Source organism: Centroberyx affinis, unplaced genomic scaffold, assembly GCF_046629955.1.
Source record: "Centroberyx affinis isolate AG114_WGS23_722 - 3 ecotype Tasmania unplaced genomic scaffold, CSIRO-AGI_Caff_v1 ptg008172l_1, whole genome shotgun sequence".
Taxonomy (NCBI): domain Eukaryota; kingdom Metazoa; phylum Chordata; class Actinopteri; order Beryciformes; family Berycidae; genus Centroberyx; species Centroberyx affinis.
The window spans coordinates 72,610-91,867 of NW_027284068.1; the positions used below are offsets into that span (position 1 = coordinate 72,610).

Here is a 19,258-nt window from a genome sequence, read left to right on the forward strand (position 1 = left end):
GGTGTGTTGGTCTCTGTAACTGTCTGTTGTGTTTATTGAATACTGTCATGCAGCTCGATTCACTACATCATGTGTTAAAAATGACTTCCACATTCAAATGAAATGTGTTAAGGCATATAACAATTAATCTAATCCCATTATTACTAAAATCCCTACATACCCTACCCTTATTTCCACAGACCCATTAATGGAGGTGTTTCTCAAGTAATTGTACAGTTATATGATTGGTAATATTTCCAAATCCATACAAAATTCAAAGAGAAGGTTGTTTTTGTGGGATTCAAAAACTCAGTTGGACCGCTAGTTTTCGAGCTAGTTAGAAACAGTGCTGCAACTATCACTAGCTGTCTATGTCTTTTCTTGTTTGCTGGCAACTATTTAGTTACTACTAGCTCAAAAGGATTAACAATAAAATGTTTGGAGAAAATACCATGACATAGCATCTAATCAATTTACAATTAATTGTCATGTAACCCTAAATATCACTAAATATAGACCCTTTCCTGCAAACACTATTTAGTAAACAGAAGTTAGTTGTCAAGATGCCCGTGCACAGCCACTTATGATCAGGTGCAGGTTGGTCGCAGGAATAAGACAGTTCATATAAAGGAATTATCCAACCGCACACTGTTAGACTTCGTTGTTAACTTACATCTTTATTTTCTTAAGATTAGGCTTGAGAAGCGAACTATTTAATAAACATTATGCACTCCTTCACAAAAAGTCACTGGGGTTACAATAATAAAGTTTTTAATTGAGACACTGTAGGGAGACACTTAAGATATTTTCGCATCCAAGCACGGGCCAGTAAGCCCAAGTAATGCTGTTGACTCATCTAAAGTGTAATATCAATATAACTTTAAAAGTGGAATATGAGCCAGAAGAACAGCCTATCATCATTAGATTACAGGCTTTTATTGGCCTCTGTAAAAGGTTTTTACAACTGCAGGAACAAAAAATGCCCAGCATTAGCTCAGCGGCCCAATACTTACAGGATTGACAGGAGGTCATGTCAGTGCAGATAAAAACTGAGCAGAAGAGAGCAGAACACAGGTGAATTAAAAGATTAACCTGTGCCCTAAAATGTCAGCTTCTATACCATCTGAAATTGCCTATGGCAAGGTTAGATGTGCTCTGTGTGTGTGTCTGTGTGTGTGTGTGTGTGTGTGTGTGTGTGTGTGTGTGTGTGTATGTGTGTGTGTGTGTGTGTGTGTGTGTGTGTGTGTGTGTGTGTGTCTGTGTGTGTGTGTGTGTGTTCACCAGTGCACTTCAGTGTGTTTGTGAGCCAGCTCTGCTTCTACAGGTTGACTAATCTTTGACCCTGTATGAAATGATTCTTCTACCTCTTTCCTTCTCATCTCTCTCCAGTCCGTCCAGCCATCCATCTGTCACTCCCACCACCCAACTCCCTGACCGCACTTTATGAAAGGTACAAAAGAGGTCAATTGTTCCTAACATTAGATATACAGGTATAGATTCACATGTGTCAATCGACAACCACACACATACTTCCAGTATATATAACCTCATATACACACTACCTATACAGACATAAAGGCAGACAAACAACCATAACCTCAAACAAAACAGGTAAGCTTACAAGGCCATATGCACACGCTCACATATACATAATCGCACTCTCTCACACACACACACACACACACACTATGCAAGCACAAACACACATACACACGCGCGCACGGAACCCATTCGTCCGTGTAGCAAACCAATAATCACAATCTCATAAATGATGTACTGACACCCTAAGCTATTTGTATCAATAGCATTAAGTCTTTTTTCAGCAGCAAACTGAGATGAAAAGAGCAACTTCTCATCAATATAAAAATCATGTTTCCAAAATGTCAAGAGCAGAGCAGAGTGATTCTAATAACAGAGTTTTAAAGGTGTTGAAAGCAGAGCACAAAAAGCACAGTGCACTTTACCTGTCTCAAAGTAATCTTTGGTTTGCAAACCAGACACTATTGAGAGTGAATGAATGTGGAACATTTTTTTTTTTGTTATTGTGATCAATGATGGCGAAATGGAACAATGAAAATCATAGAATCATAGAAATTCAGTAGTCAGTATTTCAGTATTTACTTCAGTTTTCACTGTTGTTCAGTGTTCAAGTTTAAACCCATGTTAGCACTGCCATCCAGGTGTTGTCTCAGTCTGATTTAAGAACTTTGCATAAAAGATTCCCTCTTCATGTGACTCATAACCTGTGTTCTTCCCCCTCTTTTTTTTTTTACCATTGATCTGCTATTTGACAGAATACCTCATTTCTAAAATTCACTGCTATTTCTGATGCATAAATTATCATTTTACAGAAATAATTTCTCAGGTTATTTAAAATGAGTCAGGGGACACCCAGATTGGCCTAAATGATTACAGACATATTAGTGCATAAAGCAAACAGAATTTGATGACCCTATAACTGGGATTCAAGAATTATTTTATAGAAGTTGGCACAGAAGTGGGAGTGCTTCAAGGTTTTATGATTTTATTAGGGATGCTCATGCACCCAAGTTGAAAGGTTTGAAATTGAGTTGGGAAAACGATATATGTGAAGATATTTCTGAAGACGCAAGGAACAACCTAGTGGCCATGTGGTATAAATGCTCTCGGGAAGCACAGTCACAATTTATCTTGTTTAAAATTTTAAATAGATGTTACTGGACTCCCAGTAAATTGTCCAAACTAAGACAGAAATAGTGACACCTGTTGGAGATGTGATAAAGAAACGGGTACATTGGTACATATGTTGTATGAATGTGAGAAAATAAGATATATGTGGAACAAAATTGTATTATTTTTGAGTAAAGTGTTGAATGAGAAATCACCTAACTCTCCAGCGGTGTGCTTACTTGGACTGTTACCAGAAGATAATAGGGTTATCTAAATACCAAAGACTGTGGTGTAGAATGGCCACGACAACAGGATGTAGAATTGCATTGAGACATTGGAAGTCATCCACTGTTATTACCTTTGATGAATGGATGGAAAAATAATGTAAATCTGTATGATGGTGATGGTTTATACAATGTAAGGACTGTACTATATTGTACTATACGTACTATACGTACTGTACTATATTGTAAGATTTACGCAAAAACATCAATAAAATAAAAAAAATTTAAAAAAGCAAACAGAATTTGCATTAGAATGTGTTGCCATGGAAAATGTATGTATTAATGATAAAATCATATCATTATTGAATAAGAGAAAGGTCAGAGTAGTGCCATGTGCCACCAGGTTAAGGGTTGGTCTTTGAGTGAGTGAGCATTGAAGGGAATAACCAGCTGTATATGGTGGAGAGTAACAGCTGTTATGGTCCTGAATTACACATCTGATCTGGCCTCCAGGGGTTGAAACATATGGTATAGTTGTCATCCAAACCGCTGGGGGATTTTGCATTTTTCTGCCCCATGCCTCAAAGGGAAATAAACAAAAATCTAACCAGCCTAACTAGTTCTGCAGCATGCTAATCTGCTCCTGATCTGAACTGACCCCACTGTGCTGTGCAGTTGGCTGTGTGTGCCATGTTTAACAGATAGGCAACACTGCAGACAGGGCATGGTTCAGCTCTAATTTCAAATGCTGAAAAGTCTTTAACATTAAAAAGTGGTCTACTCCGGCATAAGAAGTAATCAAACGGGAACGCTTACAGCAGTGACATGCACATTCTATTTGCATACTTAATTAATTCAATTTAAAATGAATTGACCCCTGGACATTGTTCCTACTGTATGTCTTTCTTGCTTTGATAGGAATTAATACCTCATACGATTGTTCAGCATCACTTTTCCATTACAAAGAAATTGAGTAGACATTTTGAATTGAATGAGCCTTTCTGTAGTATAGTTGTGTTAAACACCTGAAAAAAGGACAAAAATTTAACCTATTTTTGTTTTTACATTGTATACATTGTGTTTTTTCCCGTCATCCAAATCGGAGGAGGAAGACGTGATGTTGTATTACAACATAATGGAGTAACTTTAGAGATAAAAAACTGACACCTCTGAGATTTTCCTTGTTTTTTCATAATGACTGGATTTGCACAAGAACAGAATATCTACAGTAATGTAATTTTAACCCTACATGACCCTGATCTGAGCGTTTTCCATAGTAGTAGTCTTTATGGTTAAAAATGACTTGACAAAAAAATCATGATGCACTTTTTTTTTCTTCTGCTCTTACTAAGACCTATGGGCTGCTTATACATTGTCTATTGGGATCACATACATAACACCTCATTAAACGAAAAACCTCTGACACAAAATGCTGACTGCAAAATCGATGCAGAGGGGCACCGTGACCCAAAATCAAAGCAAAGCTGAGATGACCATGAGATAATGGATCAATGGGCCCAAAAGACAGATTACATGTTCTGACCTTCTTTCAATTAACAAATGATTTTATTCCTTCCTTTATTTCCTGCTGAGCCTCAGGCCCTGTGGGAGGGAGTCTATCTGACCCTCAGTCTGACCCTGCTACAGAGACACACACACACAGAGAGAGAGAGAGAGAGAGAGAGAGAGAGAGAGAGAGACAGAGAGAGAGAGAGAGAGACAGAGAGAGAGAGAGAGAGAGAGAATGACAGTGGGGGTATGGATGTGTGCACAAGTGCGCATACACGTGTGCATGTGCTCATATTCGTATGTTTATGCGTGTGCATATGAGTGTATGAGTGTGTGTGTGTGTGTGTGTGTGAGTGTGAGAGAGAGAGAGAGAGAGAGAGAGAGAGAGAGAGAGAGAGAGAGAGAGAGAGAGAGAGAAAGAGAGAGCCTCCAGTGTATTGGGAGAGGATTAGAGGGGAATAATCCACAGTCTTATCAACCCAGCACCATGGCTAGACACACAAACAGTCTGAGGGGAACACAACAGTAAGTGACGGGAACAGGAGAGAGGAGAGGAGTGTTGAGAGGACAGAATGAGGGGAAAGGAGAGGGAAGGGGAGGCGACAGAGGAGAAGAGGACAGAGCAGAAAAAAAGAGGAGGTGAGAAGAACAAGGTGTAAAGTACAGCAACGGTAAACACGTCATTTTGTTAACATCGGATCAGTGTTGCCTGAGATATTGCATGTGACGGATGGACTGGCGAATGAATAAAACAAATGAATGAATGAATGAACGGAGGGATGGACAGAAAGAGAACGGCTCATACTCCTCCCCCCAGTTTCATCATGGAATACAAAACAAGAAGTGATGAAAAGAGAAGAAAAAACATTTGATCACCAGAAATATATCCAGCTGCTCAAGTCAAGGCCAAAGTCAATGTCACACACACGACACTCAAACACCCGCACACGTCAATACACACACCTATACAAACATGCACATACACACACAGACAGCGGAGGGTCTCCATGGGTCGGAGTGTCTGGAAATGGGACTCTGTGTGTGTTTTTCATGACACAGCATAATAGAGAACTGTCCATTTTCATCACGATATGAGGGACACAGTTCAGTTCCAGTTCCAGTCAGCAAGATTCAAAGGGATTATAAACTGCTGGAAAGATGAAAAATGAAATGAAAAATGAACGAGAAGAAGGGTGGATGGATGGATGGATGAATGGTTGGGAGGAAGGGAGGGAAGTAAGGAGGGAAGAACGTAGAAGGAAATGAAGGGAGTACAGAAGGAAGCAAGCAAGGAAGGAAGAACTGAATGAACAAAGGAATGAATGAAGGAATGAACAAACGACATAGGGACTGAAGGAAGGAAACAAACAAGATGAAACACCCAAACACAAGGAGGAAGGAAAGGAGGACAGAAGGAACAAACGGAGCAAGGAAGGAAAGAAGGAAGAAAACTAAAGCCTAAGGAGAGGGGGGTGGGGGGAGACCGGGCAAATGAAACAAAATGTCTGTATGAAATGGAGGTACATACTGCTGTGTGGATTACCAGCAAGGTGGATATTATGTGCATTCAAAAACTGAAACTTGGTGCCATTTGCATTTTTTTTTTACTTTGACCATGTCGCACATGCGTGTCTTTGTCCTTGAGTGTCTGTGGCTGAATGCACTGTGTAAATTATAGTGTTTAGAGGACATTTCTCTCTGCGATCCATAAACATATCTAAAGATGCATGAGTCATGATTCTGAAAACACACAGCTAAACCTGTCTGTACAAAATTATAGTAATTACAAGACAACTCCAATTACAAGGATGATATCAAAAAGCTCAATTGTTTCTCCAGAACTTTTGCTGTCTGGATCTGACAGTGCTTTATGATTGCGCTCTGTGCAGGAATAAAAAAAGAAAAAAAACAATGCTTTCCACAACAATGTAGATGTCACATGCAACTCTTATAGCTCTTAAAAGCTACCATACCGTTTGTGGCCACCCACCCAAACACAATAGGAGGCTTTTGGAAAAGAAAAGCCTTCAACTTTTTATCATCAGTTGTCAGCAAAGTACTCAAGGCAACTCTGTGGCATCTATTCTGCTTTATCCCATATTTTTCTGTCTTTTCCCCAGTCTCCCTCCCATTATCCTCTCCCCATTTCTCCTTCTCCATTGCACTCTCTCTCTCTCTCTGTCTCCATTTCTCTCTTATTATATAAACCGCCCTCTCCCATTCCCTATTTCCTTGTGCTCCATCTCTCTCTCGTTTCTTCCTTCCTCCATCTCTTCCTCCCCCCCTCTCTTTCACCCAAGACAATTCCAATTTCACGTCTAATACATCTCCAATAGCATGAATCCCATTAAGAACTGAGTGCATGAATTACCAGAGGATGCAACGGCCCAAAAAACATTCCGCAATCCAAAGCGGCAGAAGTAAATATGGAGGAAGGGAAGGAAGGAGATAGGGCATTTCATTTTTTCATCCCACTTATTCAATTGTCTCGCTCTAAACACCGCACTCCCGCCTCTGTTACCATTCTCATGAAGATTGTATAGCTTTATGTTACGTCTGGGAGTGTGTATGTGTGTGTCTGTGTGTGTGTGCTTTGGTGCTGCCATACTGTGGGGGGGGGGGGCATTTGCTGGATGAAGGGAAAGATAGATTGATGGAGAAATTGAATCATGAAGATGCGAGAGTAGGGAGCTAAAAGATGCTTATTGTGCATGAAGTGTGTGCGGGGAGGGGAGTGCGTGTGTGTGTGTGTGTGTGTGTGTGTGTGTGTGTGTGTGTGTGTGTGTGTGTGTGTGTGTGTGTGTGTGTGACATATGCGAGTGTTTGTGTACGTGTCAGGGAAACAAAGACAGGAGAGAGAGACCAAAGATAAGCACATTGGGAAACTGAAAGACAAAGCACACACACACACACACACACAAAATTGGTATCGCCTCAAGTACTTCCCGGCATCCCCATTAGTGGTCGTACTAGCACCAGTCAATAACTCTAACCTTTACTGCTCCTTAAACACAAACACATACACACACACACAGTCAACCTTTCAGTCCGTTAGCAGTAATGCTCCATAATCATTGTGCTTCCAGCTCAATGTGCACAGATAAAACCTTAATGTCATCACACATCACACACACACACACACACACACACAAACGTACACGCACAAACACACGCACACACACACCCTGTTTGTTGAGATAAGAACATAATGCCATCTCTGTCTGGTGATAAAGTTCAAGGAGAGAGACAGAGCCAAGCCCTTGAAGTGTCCTTTTAACTGCACTGCAAACTGGAAGGCAGATGATGCTATCTCTCTCTCTCTCTCTCTCTCTCCATGTGTGTGTGTGTGTGTGTGTGTGTGTGCGTGCGCTCGTGTGCATGTACGTGTGTGTGATGACACAATCTACAGTTGGAAGAATCCTTTAAATACCAACTTGTAGCACTGTCTATTTCGGAAGACAGATTTGCACTTCTTGTGTGTGTGTGTGTGTGTGTGTGTGTGTGTTGAAAATTGTGTTATCTCACTGAAAATTGGCGCCAAAATCCCTTTCAGTATGGTTTGAGTTTGTTCATATTACTGAGATAGACTGCAGGGAGACTTTTATCCTTTTGTCTGATTGACAAGATTCTGGAAACTGGAGAATTCTGGAGAACTTTTGGCATTTACCAACACCCAACTGTGCTTCAGGTGGAGCTAGAAGTTGGCATATGACTAATATAACATTTTATCAGTAGTAACTGCCATCAGGGATACGGTATTTGGACACTGTTTGTACAAATGTGTGTGTGTGTGTGTGTGTGTGTGTGTGTGTAGACACAATCTGAACGGCACTCTTACAGGCGGAAGAAAACTTCAAATATCAACTTGTAGCACTGTTTACTTCGGAAGACGGATTTGCACTTTCCGTGTGTGTGTGTGTGTGTTTGTGTATGTGTGTGTGTTCGTCTTCTTCCATTGATTGCTTGTCTTGAAGCACCAATTTCTTTTTCAAGCAAAGGGTAACAATTGGATACCTCTCATGCCAGTACCCCTCTACTTCTTTATCCTCTGCCTCGCCTACTCTATCCCCCCCACCCCCCACCCTCCTCTCTTCTTTCCTCCCCTATTTATCCTCTTCAAGCGTTCATCCTTCACACTCCACATCATCCCCTTATGTTTCTTTATCTATCCCTCTTTTCCTCCTTGTCCTTCTAAATCACTCCCTCACTGCCCTCTAACAAGGAACCAGTAAAGAAGGGAAAGTCAAACAGGTCAGAGCCATGTGCACGGGTGTTAATAGGAGATAAACTCTAAAGCCTGCAGCAAATTTCTATTATCATGGAGGGGAACCCATACCTTAGTTTTGGCGTTTTTTGAGTTTCAAAGTGTTCTATCTTGGCAATGACACCAACTGTCATTTGTTATGAGGTTTATTAGCTAATGTTCATAGTAAATTTTGAGTGATAAATGTGTCAACATATTTTGAGATGTGACCATCACTCACTCAAGGGAAGCACTAATGCTAATTAGCAAAAACAAGTCGGTCAGATTATCGTTGCCCTAATAGGAGCTAATGATGGTCTGTCACATTCTGGTCACATCCCAAAAATAAGTGTAAGAGGTGACACATTTATCAATCAGAATTTACTATGAAACCACCCTGAATATTAGCTAGTAAACCAAATAGGAAATAATCGGTGTCATTGCCACATTTGCAACCCTAGGTTAAAAAGCTAAAGTATGGACTTCCAATCCATTACAATGCAAATTATAGTGCAAGCTTCAGAGTTTGTCTCCAATTAACACTCATGCACATGGCTCTGACCTATCTGGCTTTTCCGTCTTTATAGCTTCCTTGCCCTCTACACCCACTTATCTCTCTATCTTGTTTTTCACTCATTCTGTCTGTCCTGTTTTTTTCCATCCCTTACCTCTGAATCACCTCTTATTTTCCATTTTTTGCTTTCTATATCTCTCCACCCATGTTATCCATTTCTCTATCAGCTCTTGTCTCTCTCCCTTTCTGTATTTCTCTGTCCTTGTTCCCTCGCCTCTTCTCTTGTTCTTTCCACAGCCCCTTGATGTTCCCTCTCCTCATCTCATAGTTTGCCTCCAAAAAACTCCCCACTGTCTTGTCCCTTGATTTCCCATCTTTTCTTCCCTCCCTCCTCATTTGCTGCCTTCCTCTCTGCTCCTTCCTTCTCTCCTCTCCTGGCATCTCTCCTTCATTAGAAAAGGGCAGAACCATCCCATAATTTCCCCCATCCCTCCTTGTTTCCACCTCCTGCCATTTTACCTCCCATTTCCTTACCTCACCCCTTTCCATTTCACACCCCTTCACTCTCTTTTCACAGCCGTCCCACCCTCCATTTCTTCCTCATCTTGAAATGAACTTCAGCGCCCTTCCTTCCCCCTTCCGTCCCTCCTTCTCCCTGTCTGTCATGCCATCATCATCCCCTCCCCTCCATTTTACATCCTCACCTCCACATCCCACAATTACAAGGGTCAACGTGTTCTTCCCATGCTCCACTGCCAACACAAAGAAATCACAGCAATGACGCACAAGCTGAGGTATGTAAGAGGAAAAAATCTACATAAATCAAGGGATTTAACTCAAACTTCCCACAAATCCTCATGTTAATCACTGTCATTTTCTCCCCTTCAATTTGTGTCGACAGTGCATAGCCAGCCCAGTGCCCTCTGGTTGTGTGAATGCGAATAAAGTTGAGAGAGTGTGTGTGAGTGAGTGTTAGTGAGTCTTCACGTGTCGGTAAGCAAACGGAAAAGAGTGAGTGCAGAGAAAGACAAACAAAGTACGAGAGCAGAGAGAAAATGAACCATATTCTCATATATTTGCCTGTTGTAATTAGTCATTTTCTATCATTTTAAAAGACATTGACATTTAATCCAATATGCTCTCAACATAATTCTCTTCATAAGAGTACTCTACATAATTAACTATCAGTCAGCCAAAATGTAAATTTACACTGAAGTCATTACATCAAGATACAACGGGGCAACAGAGTATGGAAGGGTACCAGGCGCTCAAATCCCTGGAAGACGATGAGAGAAAATGACAGGTTGGAATTAAGTGTTTTTTTTATTCTTAAAAGTTATAACCTAATATAATATATCAGTCTCCTGCAGAATAATGTATCCCCTTTTGGATTATAATTGACAGCTGCCATTGTCTCCCACAAACAGATTTTTCATGGCCTTTGGGACCAAACTGAAGCAGGAGTAATTCATTATAAGTTGTGGAAAAAAATACATATCCAGTGGTGGTGATTAGAAAATAACTGTTTACCAATGGCCACAGAGCTGGACAGTATCTGATCACAGCATCTGATTTCAGGCTCTGTCAACAGCAGAAGCCTGCTAATCCTGAAGGTTATCTGAGAAAATGAAACCAGGACAGTAAATGTATTTAAAATGGTGTTCAAATCAATATGAAACTTTATTAGGTACCGGCTGATCATCTGTTGCCCCTTTATCATACACACAACAACTTGTGTGTTCAGAGATGCCCTTCTGCACTCTACTGTTGTAAAAAGCTGTTATTTGTTGTAAAGAGCTGTTATTTGAGCATTTGTGGCCTTTCTGTTAGCTGTAAGTCTGCCCATTCTCCTCTGACCTCTCTCATTAACAAGGTGTTTTCGGCCACAGAACTGCCGCTCACTGGATGTTTTTTTTGTTTATCGCACCATTCTCTGTAAACTCTAGAGACTGTAGTGTGGGGAAATCCCAGGAGGGCAGCTGCTTCTGAGATGCTGGAACCAACAATCAGACCACAGTAAAAGTGGCTTAGATCACGGATCTTGCCCATTCTAGTTTGGTCGAACAAAAAACTAAACCACTTCACCACGTCTGCACGCTTTATATATTTAGTTGCAGCCAGTCTGGAGGAGCAGGCTATTTGCGCTAGCGAGCAGATGTACCGAATAAAGTGGCTGATGAGTGTACATGCCAAACAGAAATGTATAGCGTTACTGTTGAAAGATTTCATACATAAGAAAAATACATTTGACTGGAGCGTATTCTCAGCATATACCTGTAAAGCAGCTCTCATGTAGAGGCATGCTGTCCCTCAAGGTCATGAAAGTAATTGATTGAGGCGATATGGGACATCAAAATGACCTCTGACCTTGAATCTCATTCGCCAACGTGCAGCTGACCTTGATTCTTATTGGTCTATGTTGATGCATTTGCATAATGTAAAAACTGGGGTATTGGACGTGTGTGTGTGTGTGTGTGTGTGTGTGTGTGTGTTTGTGTGTGTGTGTGTGTGACTACAGAGGTGTGAAACCTGACACATCAATCTGAAAATTGGGTTGCAACCTCTAAGGTGAGAAGACTGAACTGGCTCATCAAAGGTGTGGGGAGAAGACAGAGAGAGTGGGGGGGAGGAGAGAGTAAGAGAGGGTGAATGAAAGAGGTCAAAGAAATAGTGATGGAAAAGAAGAGGGATAAATATAAAATCAGGACGAGAGAGAGAAACGAGAAGGAAAGGTTTAGCCACAGAAAGCCAAATAGATGTTATGGTGATGTTGAACTTTGGTAGTACCTTGGGTTGTGTAGCTTCCTGGGCATAATAAAACCCCAACATCTGTTGCTCTGGGGCTCCGGGGAGGGGATTGGAAAAACTTCAGCTGATGAAACTTATGCCGATGGAATGAAGAAAATAGTATGTTTACCAATAATTGTAAAAAGGCGAAAAAGAGTGAGAGAGACATCTTTTTTCGGCTATTTACAATTATTGATAAACATACTATTTTCTTCTCTCCATCGACATAAGTTTCCTCCAACTGGATTTCAGTTTTATACTTGTTGAAACTGAAAGGTTTAATAACTTAAAGAAAGCGATTCACTTAAAAACAATTCAGCAGAATGACTAGTCTTTTTTCTGATTGTCAGAATCTGCCTTGGTCGCGTTCGTTTATGTGCTTGACGTGTGATTTCGAGACCTGTTTCGCCAGTGAATGGAGTGGCAATGAATGGAGTGAATGAGAGAGAGAAAACAACACAATTCTCCAATTGTCTCTACCGGAGCCCCGGAGCTACAGAGAACAGAGAATCGCCGATTTTGGGGTTATATCATGGTCAGGAGTTCAACATCACTTTAAACAGGACAGGAGAATAAAAGAGGACGAGGGAGAAAGAAAGGAAGAAAAACAACAGAGAGACAGAATGAGGGAGAGAGAGAGAGCATGAAGGTGCTCCAGAGTTTAGATAAAGATGGATGGATGGACAGAAGGAGCGCGAGGGCAAAAGGGTAGACGACAGGGAGGGAAGGGGAGGAGGAGAGGAGTGTAGGGCATGTCTGACAAAAGCAATTTGTCTCAGCGTTACCTTGAGATGCCCAGCGTCTCGCTCTCTCACACACAAAAACACAGTCACAGACACAGTGGCATACACACACACACATACACACACACACACACGTTTGGCAGTTTTACCCGCTGTATTTACATACAGGCAGTGCTTAATTTGTAAATGATGAGGTCCCGGAACACGGTGGTGGTCGGTGTTCCCGTGAGTCGGTGTGGAGGGAAAAGGTCCCGGAACATATCAAGACAATAAGCGCATTGGAGGCACGGTGGTGCTCAGTGCAGCCATATAGCTTACTGTAGACCTAACAGCCTAAACATTACTAAATGACCGACTATATGACCTTAGAGCTCCGACTGCTGGGGACCTGTAACAATATTTGATTATTGTATAGGCTACATAATGATCATTTTGTCCAAACTGATGGGTTTTTACAAACCTGCCCTTCAAGTAGTGGACTAAAGATATAACTGCGCTGTGCACAACATAAAAATTCCCGCATACTTGGCTGTGAGACATCCTAATCATACATAAACACATCAAGGAAACTGCAATGGCTTCAACCATTTACCAGACAAATTCTGGCTCGAGTAGTTATGCATTAATATTCAACACAAATACTTTCATAGGATATCTATTTTGAACGTAGGAAACAATACCCAGCAAACATTTTGACGTCGATCAGAGGTCTAATCGACGTTGGTCCTGGAGGTCGATATGACGTCTAGTGGAGGGTCTGATATGAAAGTTTTTCTGACGTCGGTCTTTTGACCCACGTCGTTTCAACAGCTCATAGACGACATCGATCCGTCATTTCAACATTTTAAGGATGACATTTCAACCTATATAAAATTTACTTTTCAGCGAAGCCACTAAATACCCACAAACTTATGAAAGAGAATAGAATTAAGCTACATTTCATGTCTTTCTATGATACCTTGTAGTGTTTTTTTACAGAATACGTTAAATCTTTAACCCATTTAACGTATAGAGAAAGCATAAATACATTACATAATACTCTTCAACAAAAGAAAGCATTCGGGATATAGAGAAAACACAAAAAACATTTTGAAAATAATGATGCATTTGCTTGTTTATTGAGACAAATCCCAAACCCCGTCCCCCAGGTAGTCCAAATGCAGGTAGTCCAAAACCGTGAGGTGCCGGATCCTGTTCCGGCAGGATCCGGCACAAATTAAGCACTGCATACAGGTCATCAATTCAGTTTAGTATTGCAAGTCAGTGTAAGACTCAGCCTGTCTTTGTCTGATATGGACAAATGTTTATTCATCAACAAAACATACTCCGGAGTGTATGTGTGAAACAGTTCCTAAAAATTAACCAACCATCCCAAGTGAGCAGCTACCAGCAGTGAAAATAACTGCCGGAGAAGACATATAAAAACATGAGTAGAAAAGTATTTGAGAATCGTTAAAGCCATTAAAATGGTAGGATGAATTGAAAATATGTATTTTTCATACATTAGTGCTTTAAAATGGTATATTGCGTAATATGTGTGAATAAGTTATTTTGTCTGAATTATTAATTGTTTTTCTGATGTAAAATGGGTCTCCTGTAAAACATAAATTAGCCCATGTTCATGGCGCTTGGTCACGAATGTTGTTTTGAAGGGTGGTAATCATTTTTCGGTGGTGTTTAATCAGATTTACTAATAAAGAAAAAAGTAATAATAATCATGAAACAAAACCAATTTTGCTTTTTGTTTGCAAGTGAAAAGCCATCTTTTCATAACAAAATATCTTCAAGACCATTAGCCCCGTGCAGACAGACTCGCTCTGTCTGGCTCTTGAGAGCGTGGTTGTATGTGTGTGATTATGTACAGTATGTGTGTGTTAATGTATGCATGTTGATGTGTGCATGCATGTGCGTGAGCGTGCACGTCTGCGGCTTTTTGAAGCAGAAAGGATAAGGATCAATTAAAGAGATGCCATTAAAGCAACGCCGTATCTGTGGGTTTGTGGAGGGCCGAACAAGGCGATGAAATTATGAGGACAATGAATTAAATAAACAGATGAGGCTGGCACTGGTGAGAGAAATACAAATCACATCATACTGTCAGGTTTTAATTTGGAGCCTGGACACTCAATCAAAGGATGATTACAAGCTGCTCCTGCTGTGTGTATCTACAGGGGGTGGACAAAACGGAAACCCCAACAACATACGAATATCAAGTACCCAATAAAGTGCAGAGCCACCCTCTGCATTCAGAACGGCTTCAGTCATCCTTGGATTGCTGTAATACAAGCCTGAGCTGTGTGTAGTCGGATATTGGACCATTCTTCACGAGAGAAAGCCTCCATTTCTTTGAGGGATGGAGGAGAGGTGGAAATCTACTTCCCATAAATGTTCAATAATGTTTAGATGTGGTGACTGGCGAGGCATTTGACTTCATGAAAACCTGTCTTAAATTTGTTCAGCAGTGTGTATGGGGCTTTATTATCTGGGAATATGGGGACATCATGATAGATAAACAGTGAACCTGGTCCTGTAAAATGGCCTCATATCCCTTCACCGTTATAAGATCTTGTAGAGCAATCATAACCCTAACTCTAATAACTTTGACAAGATGGCTACCATACCATTACAGGTTATCCACCATGTTTAACAGCTGGGAATATACATCGTGGATTGAAGGCATCCTTTGCGTTTCTCCAAATATAAACCCCTCTGGATGTAAAAGAACACGTAAAAGACGACTCAGACCGTAATACTTCTTGGATACAAACCGTTTCCAAATCTCCCCGGGGAGAAGCAAGTCTTGGGGAGAAAATACCTTGCTTTCCACTGCCAGGCCAAGCAGGGCTTACAAGACATCACAACTAGACAGTACAGAGGCTGCTGGGGCTTAGCATTAACCTAGTTTTCACTGCAAGGGCCAAATTAGCCGGGATTCCAACGCAGAGCCAACAGGACTAGCCAGGGTTTCCAAAACATTTCTGTACTCATTTTATAACTTGCAACCAAAAGAGGTGATTTGATCTAAGCAGTGAATCCTTGCACTATATTCAGTACATCTTAAAGTCACACTGAAATGAAAAAATACTTTTTCGCCTTTTTAGCTCATTCTATCATATTTGACAATTAATGCCAAAAATCCCATCAAATAAAACTGCATGTCTCTCCCTAACTGATATATCATTGGTTTACACTTTTGAATGAACTCTCCCTGCACTGCATGTCCCACCCCAATATCCTGTTCCAACAGGAAATACATCACACTGAGGAAGCAACAGGCTCTCAAACGCAGCTTCATTGTGACTTTAAGTAGGGTGGTTTGAGCTACAGTTTAAAGTGAGAGACAGAAAGAGCAGAAAGTACAATCCTGAAGCTGTGACAACAAACTCAACAACTTATTCAAAGCATCCACAGCTCCCAGAAGAGCCGCCCACCCTATCTCTAACAACAACTTTCCACCCACTGAGCAAAAGAACTTCCAAGTTCCTTATGTTCCAAATCTCCAGGCTATTCCAGGCATGGGAGAGGAGAAGAGAGGAGCAGAGATCATAAGGTCTTTCTGCGCCATCTCTGTCTGTGATTTGGGGGCTGTCAGCGAAAGAAAAATGAAAGAGACCTCCAAGGGTGGTGACCACAAAATTTATGTGTGATCAAAAATACATAAATAAGAAGGAAGCTGTCCCAAATTGGTATTCAGATTCAACAAGTGGCTGAGCCTACGCAATGAGATGGCCAGCAAGTATGTGACAGTATGTGACATACTGTATATAGTATATCTGTGGACATAAAGAATATACCCATCTCTTTGGGTCTTGGGTTATATATATATAGCATCTTTACCTATTTTCTCTCCAATAAAGAGTGTGCCATCTCTTTCTTTGGACATACAGAATATACCCATCTCTTTCACAAGGAATATAGAGTCAATCCACTTCTTTCTGTCATGGAAAACAATGTACATTGATGACTGTAGGCTTTACTTTGGTAATGAGCATTTGCACTGGATACGACCATATTCAGTAAATACATTGTTCACCATGTCCTCCTCACCATATCTTTCTTCATATTTCCTTTTCAACATCTGTCATCTTTGGAATAATCTCCATACTCTTTTGATGGTCTTTCAAGACAGAAATGTCAGTTAAAGAGAAAACAGTTGGCAATAGATGGCATCGTTTTAATATTTTAACGTTTCAACATCAAATGGCAAAATTCATATTTTCCACTCCTTTGCATATCTAAGATCAAGTGTGTGTGTGTGTGTGTGTGTGTGAGAGAGAGAGAGAGAGAGAGAGAGAGAGAGAGAGAGAGAGAGAGAGAGAGAGATGGCAGATGAATAGAGCTAGAGACAGACACATAAAAAAGAACTTATAGCGAAAATACATATTACAAATGCATCATCTACGTCACTTGTATAAGTGGTTTCTCGTGTAGTCCTGATAACAATGTAGCTTAGATTCATCCTCAAAAGAGAACAAAGGTAATATTCATCTTTATTACATACCATATATATCTTACATATGCTTTTTTATGGTTTGTTTCTTTGTTTTTTGATTAATCAGAAGTATGCAGTCTAAGTGCTTTATCATCAAACACAAAAAGGATTTTATGGGTAAAATAAGAACCTTTGAGAACTAGACCATCTAGTCTTCAGGGATTTTTCTGGCTTATTTATTGTATGTACACATTCCATGTCAAAAACAAACAAAACGTTTCTTAATGAACATGCCTGCATTACCTCAAAATTAGTACATATTTCCAGCTGAAAAATTATATTTAGATTCATTTTAGTACCTCACAGGCCACTCATGTCTTGGCGAGTACCTTCCAGACATTTTGGACCATGGGCAACAATTGTCATACATTTTTTGTTTAGAACACATTGTGATACAATGTGACTACAATACAAATGAAGGCATGCATTACAAATGAAGGCATGTGAAGAGGCTATTCTAGTTGTGGCAGGACACTATGGCATGGGACTCTGCGTCAAGTCCACTAATGGCGCTTTTCCACTGCATGGTACCGGCTCGACTCGACTCGACTCTACTCGCCTTTTTTGGTTTTCCACTGGCCAAGTACCAGGTACCAGGTACCATATTACGTAGTACCTGGTACTTTTTTTCGTAGCACCTCCGTTGAGGTTCCAAGCGAGCTGAGGCGAACTGAGGCGATACCAAAAGGTGACGTAAAAACACTGCAGACCACTGATTGGTCAGAGAATCGTCATCGCGACACAGGACGTATATGCTAACGTTAGCTACCAGGCTAGCTTACCCTCTTGCGTCACCTTGAGCAGCCAGAGAGCAGTCTGCTGTCTCGCTGCCTGAAATAAAATCTGTCTCCTTGCTGTGACTAACAGCCACATACCGAGAATCAAGAACACCATCGCTTCGATATCCTCCATAGTAGTTGTATGTCGCGTTTCATGCAGCGTCGCAGCGTCGCTATGACGACCAGGTTGGGGAGTGGGGCACATTGAGGGGGTACTATATGCAGTGGAAAACCAAAGTGGTACTACCAAAAGCGAGTAGAGTCGAGTCGAGGCGAGGCGAGTTGAGCCGGTACTATGCAGTGGAAAAGCGGCATAAGTAATAGTCTTTTCAGTTTAAGCTGGGTGTACTGTAGACTACACTGGGAATAGTCTTCTCAAATCCCGCTGTAATAGACAGCGACAACCCAGGTCATTTCACACTAAACGTACAGCCTTTTCAAAGCTGTTATTAGAAAGGTGTACACACTGAGGGATGAGCACTATTGATCCTCCTCTATTACTCTGCAGTCACTGTTATTGTCACTGCCCTCCATGGCCATCGCTGCTAAAATCACAGCCTTAACCTCCTTTTTTTTGGCTCTATGCATAATTCACGTTTATAATATGAAAATGTATGGCTTTACAGTTACAGCTACTGAATCACTGTCACAGGATTGTACCCATTTTCTGTCTTTAAGTCTATTAGCCGAGTATCATAGGCAAATTGTCGTCATGAGAAAACCCCACAGCTCTAATTTTAATGATTTTAATTTTCTTAAATTCAGTGTTATTGGTCCTTCATGAGCTGAGGAAGTCCAAGAAAGCCGTTCATAACACATGACAAGAGCAGTGGTATTTTTTAATAAGCCTGGGTCCCTGGGCAAGAGACTAACTTTGCTCTTCTCTCTACATGCAGTGGGTGGAATAGGAAGAGGCATGTACCAGCAAGCAGCCTCGCGAGCGCTGGCTGGTACACTCACCCACATGTACTAGACTGGAAGAAGGCAACGGAGCAAAAAACATTTTAAATAATGCAGAAAATTGAAAGAGCATGTTGGCTCTGCATTTCTATGTGTGTGTGTTTGTACTTATGTGGTAAAATGCATGGTCATGTGCACGGTGGAAGACATTCCGTTGTGAAACCAGCAGATGTTGAACGATATTTCCTGCTGGGCTCACATTACAACAGGGACATAAAACCCACAAATCACAGTAAAGCAGGGACAGAGACTCACAATACCGTCACAGTAAGGGAGAGACGAGCAACATGCTGATGATAACTCTAATCTGTAATCAAGGGCTGCTTCAAAACCATCATTTAGATTTATTTACATTGTACCTTTTAGCTGAAACTGACAG

At 40.9% G+C, this 19,258-nt stretch overlaps 1 protein-coding gene across 1 annotated transcript in view; it reads right to left on the reverse strand.

Annotated features, from left to right (window-relative positions):
- Positions 1-19,258, reverse strand: part of LOC139640020 (glutamate receptor ionotropic, delta-2-like) — a gene marked incomplete at its 3' end in the record, with an annotated part of 349,988 nt that overhangs the window by 71,558 nt on the left and 259,172 nt on the right. The window lies entirely within an intron of this gene.